The sequence below is a fragment of the Hippocampus zosterae genome, chromosome 18 (assembly GCF_025434085.1).
Source record: "Hippocampus zosterae strain Florida chromosome 18, ASM2543408v3, whole genome shotgun sequence".
In the NCBI taxonomy this organism is placed as follows: domain Eukaryota; kingdom Metazoa; phylum Chordata; class Actinopteri; order Syngnathiformes; family Syngnathidae; genus Hippocampus; species Hippocampus zosterae.
Window position 1 is genome coordinate 13,779,343 of NC_067468.1, and position 12,997 is coordinate 13,792,339.

A 12,997-nucleotide genomic window follows, 5' to 3' on the forward strand; every position below is an offset into this window, starting at 1 on the left:
GCAGTAATAATTATAATATAAAAATGTCTACACATTTCATGAAAATGAATTAATGAAGATGAGCTGGAAAATAAAAATAAAAGAATGATTACATTATACCATTTTAAACACTATCGCTATAAAAATTATTTGTACAATACTGTATTGTATAGTTCAAATTTTGGATAGAGCTCTTTGGATTGTGGCAGTGTACCAAAATGAACTGGTATGTGAAGCATAAGAGAAAAAGATAGTCACCAGAGTTTAGAAAACCCTGAAGAAAATATGTAGTCATGCCGCCTAGTGGACGCTATGAAAAGTGGAGCTTGCTCAAAAGAACCGATGATGCTGCAAATAGGCACATTGTTATGTGTAATAATGAGTTCAGTGCCGTTAAACATAAACAAAAATGATAATGCGGTAAATCCTTGGCGAATGTTCACTCCTGCATGTACTTGGGAGGCGAGTCTTTTCACATCTGTGCCACCGCTGCCATCGCAATAGCTTCTCTATCTGCTTTTATGGCTGTCAGCACATGAATGGTAACATTGCATATGATGATCTTTTGAAAAGTCAAATAAAAAAGCAAAAACATGTAATTGTTTTTTTTTTTTTAACTGTCATACAACTTTATAAAGATTCAAACCTCCAACCTCAGAGGCGGATATGCTAACCACTAGTGCCGCCCTTCATAGTCAACGTACAGCGTCGAAAGAACACGTGCGTGAAATAGAAATAGCTGTTTTTCATTGCCTCTCAGGCTGAGGACTGGGTACCACTAAGGCATCAATTAGCAGTGACGAGATTTCCGTGTGCCTGTGGCTCCATCTGTGTGCGTTATAAACGGCAAAGCCAAAAACATGGAGTAAGGTCACAGCCTCTTCCCACACAACACTGTCGTCTCATACATACGTACACGCATACATACACAGAGTTAGGGCGTTAGTTATAGTTAGTTAGAGCGAGAGTTATAGATATAAACACACACACACATACACACATATACTGATAATGAGTGAAGTAACCCAGTGTGTCTGTGTGGGAGGCGACTGCCCACAGACACATGGGCCCGGAGCCATTTTGTTAAATAACAAAAACAATGTAAGATTTGCAGCCGGTAGGTGGGGGCAGCACACAGATCATAAGCTGAGCGATAGCACGAAATGCTGTGTATCAAATACAATACAGCATACTTCAAGTGGGTGTCAACTCATTACATCATCATCCTCATTACAAAACATGTGGCACGACAGAGCGGCTTCATGTGGGGGAAAAAAAAAAATCATAACAAAGCGCTTGAAGTCGACTGCCTACTTAAACGTTGAAATGAATAATCGTGTTTTATAACGTGAAGGTTATTTTAATTGTTTTAGCACCGTTTTTTTTGCCCTTCAAATAAAATAATACATTTGATTGATAATCCCACCAGTTACAAGATTACGGACATGGTCCAAGAGAAGTCGTTGAAAAATGTACACGGTTTTAACACAAGGTCACAGACCTCCATCAAGGCCAAGTAGATGATTGTATTTATCATTAACTATTTGATTAAACATGCGCCGCCGCTACTTACAATAATAACAATAATAAGAAAGTTCCATCCATGCACACATTGCACTAGATTTATGCGGGCCATGAAAATAAGGCCCAACGTCTAAACATGAAGGTAACACAACATTTTGGAGCGACACCATTTCTAATATGCGCTTTATGTCCACACTTGATCTGCTCCTTGGAAGCTTCGGGCCCAAAGCTCTTGACACCCGGCGAACCGACAGTCCCATCTCCCGCTGAGCTCTTGCACCTCAGCGGCGATGCCTTGCTTGCGTGTACGCACGGCGAGCACCCGTTGAGTAGGTGGGTCTGCTGCGAGGCAGTGGGAGAGGTGGCAAAGGGGCAGATGGAACTCAGAGGGAAGTTCAACCGGCAAAACACGCGGCGAGGAAGGGAGGGTGGTGGAAGGATGGGGGCTTGTGACGGCGGATACATGGGGGAGTCGAGGCTCTCGGGGCGGGGGGGTGAAAATGATATCAGGTGCAGGGAGGACTACAGGAAGGGAGCATGGGAGGACGGATGCAGGGAGGGAGAAGTATACTCGTGACCTTCAACATGTGACAAAAGTAATGTTGTACAGTGATACTCCGCATATTCATCTATGAGTTGATTAAAAAAAAAAATCCTCCATTATTTACAGAAAACTCGTGCATGCGTGGGTGTGCATTTGTGTGCGTGTGTGGTGTTGGTGGGGGGTGGCACTCCAGGTAAAACTGTATTGACCCACCGCCTGTGCTACGATATGGGCAGGCATCTATATATATATTGTAGTATTTATGAAAACTAAAGATTACCGTGACCATTTCCGCCCCCCTCCCCCAAAATGAAAGTAGATGCGGTTGCATTGGCCAAATGTAAAAAAGAGATCCAACAGCATCAATCCCCATGTTGTCCTCCCAATTCATCTTCATTGCTCGTATCGTTTCTGTGAGCGTGCAATGGGGTGTAATTATGAGTGTATAATTGTTTTTCCATGCACCTGTGTATGGTGTGTGTGTGTGTGTGTGTGTGTGTGTTACACATGATAATTACACAGCAGTGGACCAGTGGTAGAAGACAGTAAATTAAGTCGAGAATGATTTAGAGCCGGTCATCGGGGTGGGATGCGCACTGAGAATAAACACTATGCGTGTGTGTGTGTGTGTGTTCTGTACACACATTTGTAGCCAGTATGAAGTGGTGGGGAGAGAAATGTGCGCAACCCGAGAGGTCATGAAAAAAAAAATGTCTGCTCTGGCAGCTACAAGGTGTCCCTGCCTTTGTGAAAGGGCAGCCGCGGACTATTTTTGTGATGTCGTCCCAAATATTCAGATGGATGTCACTGTTCAAGGAAGTCATTGGGTGTTCGACATGTCAATCATCGTGGATTAAAGTATAGCAAGTGGAGCCGAGTAGGTGCCATGTGGTGCTTCGGTAATTTTTCTTGTTAAATGTTACGCTTAAATGTGTCTTTCAGGCAGAAATTGAGTTTTTTTTTTTTAAATCAGCGTACCTCTTCCTCCTCCTCCTCTTCTTCCTCCTTTCTGGAGTCATTTCTGTATGGGCCAGCGTGGCTGCGTCCGATTTGTCACCCTCAAACCTGCAATTGTATTCAAGGCCAAATTTAGGGGTGGGAATCCAAGGGTGGGCTGTCTATGTGTCACACAACAAAGCTGCAGCTCAAGGGTGTAGCCCTCTCCCTTACATCCTCCCACCTAACCGCCTGGCATGGCTGACTTGTTTGTGTGTGTGTGTGTGTGTGTGTGTGTGTGTGTGTGAAGTGAGGTCCAAAATCCTCCCCAGCCTCCTCTCCTCTTTGGTGAAGGCAGAGATTACACCCTCCCTCTCTTTCCTCCCGCCTCTGGCTGCTTTATTTGGAGACTTTCGTAGAGTTTCGCCTTCTGTCTATAACATTGACCTCGCCCCCCCCGCCCCCCCCCCCCCCCCATTACTTGCCATTACTTTGTGCTTTTTGTCATTGGCCGGCTTTGAGACATTTGTTCATGCAGTTGTTGTATGATAACATCCCTCCATTATCTTAACCGCTTTATCCTCACGAGGGTCGCGGGCGTGCTGGAGCCTATCCGGGGTGTCTTCGAGCGGTCGGCGGGGTACGCCCTGAACTGGTTGCCAGCCAATCAGATGTCAATCGATGACCGTGGAGCAAGTGTGTTGCCCTTTTTGCGTGAGCATATTTACAGTAACGCATAGTTACTACAGTAACTATTAAAGTGCCCCAACGCTGAGTGACTCGGCGTACCCAAAAATGAGCAGAAGTCTGTCAGATTGTCGTCTGAGTCTTCTTCACACGGTCAAATGGGAATAACAAATGGGAATAAACACCAACACGGAAGCCATTTTTGATGGGATGTGATTTGTAGAAAGTTGTAAGCTGTTTTGGTGGAAGTCCCCTTTTATTACACACTAGAGAAAAACAAGTGGCCTTTAATGTCAGGAGATGATTATGGTCTACGCACCAGGACATCCCGGTGGTGTGGCTGGCAAAAGCCACGCTGAGTCACGTAGCCCGCGATTGGACGCGAATGGCCGCAGCGAAGAAGAAAAAAAAAATACATTTAGGATATTTTCATCCTACATGTGCATTTTAATTTGTCGTGGGTTAATTTTAGGACCACCCAAAATAACATTTTTTTTTTAAAAATCGCTTTGAACAATAAGTTTGGGGTACCATTTGAAAAAACAACTAAATTCTGATGATTTTAAAATTGCATTCATTTATTTATTGATTTATTTATTTATTAATAGCGCATCAAGATGTTTTCTAAAAATGTCAATTAGGCACGTTGAACACTGTAAAAATGCTATTCACACCTACTACAGTAATGCATGCGCTGCTTAGCCATTTCTGATTCCGTCCGGACCATCACGACAGCTGCAGCTGTAATAAAGAAAAATGTTTTGTATTGTATTGTATTGACCACCCCCCAAAAAGTGGCCTAGGCCCTTTAATTTGCACACACACACCACTGAGGGCATGGTAGCGGGAGCGAGGGGTGGGGGGGCAGGGGGGGCAGGTTTGAAGGTGCAAGACGTTGCCCGCGCGGCTTTAATTTTCACCTCCCCCACAGTGACCCCATGCAGCGGCTAACACAGGCGGACCCTTGGAACACCTCCTCATCCTTCACAGTGTCCTTCCTCCACCACACTTTTGTGATTTTACATTTCTACCTTGTCAAGTAAGGGCTCAGGACTTCACTCGAACATCTGTGAATGAACAAAAATGTTTAGGAACGGTTGATTTCATATTTCTTTTTTTTTTCCTAATGGGGAAAACGGAGGCGTCTATTTATGGGAGGCGTTTACTTGACTCACGTCGATGAAGTCCATTGAACAGTTTTTAGTAGATTTTAACCTCGACAGTGACATTCAAATGGAATCATACTGAGAGCTGTTCCTAATATTTTGCTGTACCCATGTTGCGAAATGAGGTGGAAAACCCAAAGTGCCAATCAAAATCTTTGCATCTCACGGGTTACCGTGCGCGCGCGCGCGGGTGTGTTTGTGAGAAGGTGTTTACTAGCTTGTGTCTTTTAGCCTGGAGGGAGCCTGAGCACAGCGCAGCTTTAATTGGCCTTCTCACACTGTGTGAGATTCATTACTTGCGCACACCCCCCAAACGCCCCCTAACCCCCCCTCCGCCCCCCTCATGTACAGCCACCATTTGCAATGCTTAATGTTGAGTGGATGGGAGAAACGCTTAAACTGTTTTGATTGGCTTCACTTTTTGCACGGGAAGATGTTGAATGTAGAGTTGGAAACACCAAACACTCTTATTTGAATGAGTTTAATCAATAGAAATGTTTATTATGTCAATCTAATTGTAACGTGTGAGAATAAAGGCAATTTTTTTTTCTGGAAGAAAAGTTGCATTTGCAAATGAGTGTTTTTTTTTTTAATCAAGAAAAAAAGTTTTCAAGAATAACATTTAGAATTTAAGAGAATGACATCCGTTTTTTTTCCGTCTGGAAAAAAGTGTCAGATTCTGAGCCAAAAGTTGTAATTTACTTGAAAAATGGGGGGGGGGGGGGGGGGGAATCCAACTTAAAATACTAACGTGGTGGGCCCTATTTTCATAGACAGCCACCATCTTTGTATTTCTGGTATATTGGATGGAATTTACAAAAAAAAAACCCATCATGTCGTAAATTAAGATCGTTTGGGGCGGAAAATTGGACATTAGGAGAAAACCCAAACAACATTAAAGTCGCAAAACATCCGCACCGCAATATGACTTGACCTCTCAAGTTTACCACGACAAACAAATGTCCCAAATCAAAGTCCACTTTCGATGGGTTCATAATTAAAAAGGTTTTTCGTTTTGTTCTTTTTTGGGTTTCCTCTTCCTTCTAACTACTAGCTTCTTATTTGGTTTCGCCAAAATAAACAGCTGTTTGGCCACTGCAAACATTAAAAGAAAAAAAAAAAGCCTATAAAACAGCAATGACCGCAAGCTCAGTACAAGTGCATGGATGCAAGTTTACAATACGCGTCGCGCCGCTCTGAATGTTTGTCGAGCAGAACGTCGCCCTAATTTGATAATTTGCTCACAAACGGGTGTTTATTTTACCGCCTTGGTTCAACTCTCCGGTAAAAGGCTTCAGAGCACAACCACCTCATTTCATCACTTCTCCCATATGGCGGAATTTTATTGGATACGTGCAATGAAGAAAAACCCAAATATGCTATGAAATAGCATCTTTAGTCAATTTGTCGTAATTGCAACATTACAAACTGTACATAGAAGTGCGAAAAAAGTTCCTCAAGTAATAAGGATCACTCAAAATAATACCAAAAAGGCATAACTTGCAGGAGAGAATTGTATGCTGTTGCTTAGCATTTTCATAAATTACATGAATAAAAAACAGCATCACCCTCATAATGGAGCACTTTTTGTTGTACTTATTACAGTGCATTTTTGTACAAAAGTTCCTGCAAAAAGGTTCTTGGATATGCAATGCTGCGTGTAGCCATAGGGGGCGCATGTCATTGATGCATGCCTCGAAAGGTACCAGAAGCAAAACTTCCAAGCAATTTCTTGGACCCCCCCCCGACATAAATCCTGCACGCACGTTACACGAATAAACTAAGAGCCGGCTTTTCGGATGTCTTACCAACGTTTTTATCATCCAACTTTCTGGTCCTCCTCCCTGTTCTCCTCCCATCCTGGCGTCATATAACAGAAGCGGCAATGATGTCACTGTCGAAGACATGAACAGATCATTAGTTCCTGCGTGTTAAACCTGTCATGTCCACCAAGTAACGGTAACCCCCCCCCCCAATTCCCCCAAGGGGAGTCTCGAGGGCGAGGTCAGCGCCTCAAGCTGTAACTCTCAAGCAGGAATGGCATCAGTTATGGACGGGCGGAGGGATGAGGACATGGAAAAGAGGTTGGGGTAGGGGAGTTGGGGCGGGCGGGGGGTGGGGGGGTGGATGTAACAGTTATTGTCTCATGACTAATTCTTAATATCACACACACAGCTGAACGCCTGTGTAATGTTTGCAGAGATACAAAGTGTTTCAGTATCGGTGTTTCAGTGTTTTGTATCGTTGGCTGATAAGAACCGGGGCTAAAAAAAAACCTAAACTCCATTATACATTCATCCATCCATTTTCTGATCCACTTTATCCTCAACGGTGGCAGGGGTGTGCTGGAGCCTACGCCAGCTGTCTGCGGGCAGTAGGTGGGGGACACCCTGAACCCCAATCGCAGGGCACAAAGAGACGAACAACCATCCACGCTCACACCTAAGGACAATATGGAGTGTTCAATCAGCTTTTGGAATGTGGGAGGAAAACGGAATACCCAGAGAAAAGCCACACAGAAAACATGATGAACATTTTGTACACATTCTTACTTAATCCTCTCGAGAAGTTACCATTTTTACAAATGGTGATCTAAATTCCATCAACTCGCTAACGGCTGAGCGCAAATTGAAGGATAAATATGTTTAACTTAAATCGAATGCAATATCCGTTTAATTTCTCGGGTATGTGGGCAAGATGGGATGTTAATGAGCACATACTGGAGCTCTTCCTCATTCAAAATACTCTGGTGACTATTGTACCACTCGATATCGAATTTAATGAGCTGGAGCCCAGCTGTGTAAAAGTACAGCAAGAAGCCCAGAAGGAGTCGACACCATTAGTCCCTTTAAAAAAAAAAAATCAAGTTTGCAGGTTGAGGCCGATCGATCGGCGTAGAGAAATATAGATGATGCCCTGAGCCAGTTTAGCTGAGAGGTCAACAGGTTTCGCGCCCACCCACCCGCCCACTCCTCCTCATTCCCCACAATGCACCGCTGACACAGCGGCGCTCCGACGGGTGGTGGGCGTGGGGTTACCGCGGTCATCGGAGCAACTTAATGCATGTTGGTTGTGCGTTCGCTTTGGGTCCCGTCACGTACTTGTCACCGACGCCCTCGTGACACATCAGATCGCATCTGAAGGATTTCTGTTGACATGTTTGTCCGCTATTGGAAACGAGTACGGAAGAGAGATTTATCCGTGGTCTAGCCTGTGAATGGGTTTGGTTACCGGTGGACACAAGTACGATTGTATTCAAGGACACTCAGCCGCAAGGAGACTAGGACGCAAGTAAAGAAAAAAAAAAAAAACACGAGCTGTTGTTGTGTGAGTCAACTCCACTGTTCTTGTTGATGACTTCCTCATTGCTGAGTCAGCGCTTCTTTCAAATGGTCCCGGGGATTTTTTTATTTTATTTTTTGTGATTCAAAGTGTGGACAGGCAAGAGATGTTCAGTCGGGCAATAGGTTAAGGATGTAAATGGTCACGAATTCCAACCTTCTTGTCTGCATGTTCTCTCCGTGCTTGCGTGGCTTTTCTGCGGGTAATCTGGTTCCTTCACACATTGCGCAAAAACATGCATGGCTGGCTCATGGGGACACTCTAAATTGACGCTGAGGTGTGACTAGAGAGTGCAAATGGTTGTTTTGGCGGTTGGATGGGATGGACAAATGTATGGACAAAAGGGACGGACGGACGGTTGGAGCGATGGAGCGAGGGTGTCAATTTGAGGAGAAGAGTGAGGGATGAGGCCGAGGTGTGAGCTTGGCTCAGCGAGAGCAGCTGTATAGAGGACACTGTGGGTGGAAGTGGTAGAGTCGTGGGTGAGCTTTGAGTTGAACTGCCAACACGTGCACCCGCTAAACCGTCCGCACCGACACGCGCACAGTATATGTGAGCGTTGGACTCTGGGTGTGAGCATCGTTAGAGAGACGTGTGCTACAAAAACGCCTCAAGTAAAGCGATGTTTTTGTTTTTGCTCTCTCTCTCTTTTTTTTTTTTTTTTTTTTTAAATTGGATATTCTTAAGAGTTTGGCAAGGACATAAAAGCCGGCCGGGGAGGGAGTGCATGTCTGAGGCGGGGGTTTGCTCGCTAGCCAATTGTAGGTTTGTAGACGATGATAAATAACAAGAGGAGCACATCCTGAAATAGAGGCGCACCACCGCCAAACCCACCCCCCCCCCCTTCCCTCCTCGTCCCTGTGGTCCGCTCTCATGGAGCTCCCGTCCGGCATGTGACTTTTCCGGGCCTTCCCCTCCTCGCTGCCTCCTCTGTTATGGTTAGCATGCTGGCTAAATTTGTAGCCTCGCGCCTGTAATTAGGCCCGCGCCTACGCCGGATTGAGCGCTACACACACTGGCAGCTGGTAGATCGGTGCCGTGCTAACATACGCACACATGCGATCGTAAAGGGATTCTATCTCTTACCATACAGCACACCCAAGCTTCAGCGTCATATCATGAACCCCCGTTACATCGCAGTTCATTGTACCATAAAGCCATTATATTATTTATTTATTTATTTGTGTTATATTTTTTCGTATCTTATTTGATGTTGTTTTTAACATTGTACTCGTGATTTTAACTGCTTGTTGTAAGGTGTCCTTGAGTTTCTAGAAAGGCGCCCAAAAATAAAATGTATTATTATTATTATTATTATTATTATTATTATATTATTATTATTATTGTCCGTGGCCCGCTACGATGCAAATTTTTCAGCAATCATTTTTCTGGGGGGGTTCTATGTTACAGTGACAAGTCCAAATTGAAAGCTGTGTGCCTTCAGTTGTAGCTTACAGTAAATGTGAATGGGGGAGTGACAAATAAACTGCTTGAAGCAAGCACACTTAACCCCTAATTTTGAGGACGCAAGTACACTCGGACAAGACTGATAAAAAAGTACATTTGTACACTTGGGACAAAAGCACACAAGGGACACAAACAAACACGGGAACGCGAGGTACAGTATGGTGAGATGGATTCTACACTGTACTTTTTTTTGCGCGTTTTCCGTCTTTGGGTTTCAACGGGCAGCGATGTGTCGAACGATTAGCTGCATGGTGATACCATCGTTAGCATCGTGTACATATTGCCAATGATATTATCCCGCTCACCGTCCTTTGTCCTCGCTTCTCTTCCCACCTCCTCTCCTGCTCATCCTTGCTGAGTGGGTACACTGACCTGGCAACACACACACACACACACACAAAAATGACAGGTTATTATACCGAGTTGATGTCAGATAGCTGGCACACAATAATGTCAAATAAAAGTCGTGCAACATTCATATGTTTAAAAGATATCTATCGACGTGTCATGCTGCACGCAGATCATTAATTTGTGCCGTTAGTGATTCAAAATCTAAAGCAGAATGGTTTGTTCAATTTATACGTTGTCGAGAAGTGTCAGTCAAAGCTTTGAAAAGGCTCAGCGCTCGATCCAGCTCCGCTACTGGGTCACATTTAACGCTAGCAGTTGTTAGCATAGCATAAAGCTCTTTTACAAGGCAACAAAAATCGTTGCCACTTGATGGATTTTATAACGAGCCGCATTTATGTAAATTGTGCCGCTCTGCCACGCAGCCGAAATAAATTCAGGCTCATAAAAAAAAAAATGAAGTGAAGACCGCGTGTCGTATAAAAGACGAACGTCTTCCTCCGTAAAAGCCGCCGCGGGGACGCAGAAATAAAATGCTTCCTGGCCTTTCGGCAGTGTGTGTTTTTTGAGACTGTTTTCGGTGCGCTTTTGGCAGGCCGTCGCTCGTGTCTGAAAAGCGCCTCGGCTTCCCCGTCGAGATGAAAGCCGCGCCAGGCCAGTCATTTGTGTCGTTTGTGTCGGCGCGCGGTTTGCGCGCCGCCGCCAGCGCGCTACCATCGCCTCGCTGGTCTTTGCCGTCACCGGCAAGCGCGGCTATTTTAGCCACTCCGAGCCACAAGTGACCAGCGCCCTCTCCTCTCGGCCGGCCATAATCATCATGTGGATATTGATAGAGCGCGGTGATTATTATCATCTACTAAATATACATTTATATTGTCCCGCATTGACTGGCCCCATCCCGAGGAGCGTAAACAAGTCAAAGCAAACTCCTCCGTCTGCTCCGACGCCATTTTTTTGAGTCGTCCCAATGTTGATTCCCTTTTTATCGACTCACAAAGGACCCAATGGGGAGATCCGTGAGCTGTAACTCGGGGTACGGCAAAATCATTAGCAAAAAAAAAAAAAAAAATTTTTTTAATGGTTATGTAATTTTAAAAACATCAATTATATATTATAATTAAATATCAAATATCAAAAATATCATTTTAAAAAGTGCAGCTGGGACCTGGTGGGACTTGAATGATTTGAATCCTGCGTTGGTTCGTCATCTACCTCCAAACCACCACCCACCCTTGAAAAGCACCTGATGGTGTTTCAGCCCACCCCCCACCCCCTGCTCTCCCACCCACCCTTTCTTCTCTCTTCCTCTCTCAGTGGGTCATCCGGGCCCAGCTTGTGTGGGACGACGCTGTGTATTTAGGCAGAGGGGAGCTGTGTGAAATGTGTGTAGGAGAGGCTAAGAAAAACACCACGGCCAGGCAGGAGTGTTGCGGGGGGGGGGGGGGGGGGGATAGGTTGGAGGACGGCAGGGATGGGTGGGATAGGGGCGAACGGACGCTTGGGTATGACGAAGCGAAGAGTAGGAGTGTGTGTGTGTATGTGTGTGTGTGTGTGTGTATTTGAAGATGGGGGTGGCAATATTTTCGGGAGATTGTGTTTAAGTGGGCGGGGTGGAGAGGTTGAAGAGAAGTGGAGCAAAATGACGGAGGGAACTTCAGAGGTAGCATCAGACCAGTAACGGAAGTGTGACGGTATCTGTGTGTGAGAAGCCCCTTTTCACAAATACGTATATACTGTATACTGTACATACATACAGAGTACATATACATATATATATACGGCGGCCCGGTAGTCCAGTGGTTAGCGCGTCGGCTTCACAGTGCAGAGGTACCGGGTTCGATTCCAGCTCCGGCCTCCCTGTGTGGAGCTTGCATGTTCTCGCCGGGCCTGCGTGGGTTTTCTCCGGGTGCTCCGGTTTCCTCCCACATTCCAAAAACATGCGTGGCAGGCTGATTGAGCACTCTAAATTGTCCCTAGGTGTGAGTGTGAGTGCGAATGGTTGTTCGTTTCTGTGTGCCCTGTGATTGGCTGGCGACCGATTCAGGGTGTCCCCCGCCTACTGCCCGAAGACAGCTGGGATGGGCTCCAGCACCCCCCGCGACCCTAGTGAGGATCAAGCGGTTCGGAAAATGGATGGATGGATGCATATATATATACTCGAGACATTCCAAACAATGCTGTTCTCTACCCGGTATACGCCGCAGACACAGAATGAGCCGGTGATGTTGGACCACATTTACATCGCCAGCATTTTGCCACCTTAATTTCCAACGACGCTGTTCCAAATTGACTAGTCCGAGTACAAAACTCTCATTTTTTGCCACCTTCATCTCGCGCACGTTACCAGTTCCGTGTAGATGCCGCCAGCTTGTAAAGGGACTTCCCCAGTACCTCAATTGGCCTGCCACGTTGGGTTGAAAGCAACCGTCGCCGTCAGACAAGTAGTTGACTGCAAGCAGTTGTGGTGTAATATCCCGCTTTTGCTGACCTGGTTGCTTATATGAAGAACATGCGTTGGCGGTCCGATGAGAGCCAACCTGCCAACACAGAATAAAGAAATAGAGGAGGAAAAAAAAATTCTAAATGGAAACATTTGGTGCATAGAGAGGGCGACTCCCGCTCCCACTCCACAGGTGACGGTGTGAAAGCGGCAGCGGCATGTGGGCGTTGCCTTCGTTTGTTGTTGTCAAATGATTAGGAACAGCTCTCGGAGCACAAGCACCATAATGAAACTGATTCGTGATCATTTTTCAATGTCGTTGAGAGGAGCCGGTGTACCTAATATTTTGTCCGGGCACTTGCTTGTGTTTTATTTGCTGTTAACACTCGCTAGGAATGTTGCCACCTACAGCATTTTCCCTCTGCAGTCCTAACGTGAGTCTCACATGTCGACACTGCGGATCTATGTTTTTTTTGTTGCCGTTTTAAACTTTTTACGGTGCTCATATGTAACCTGCAAAAACACACACAAGATGTGCTTATTCAGCATACCCCAGCAGTCATT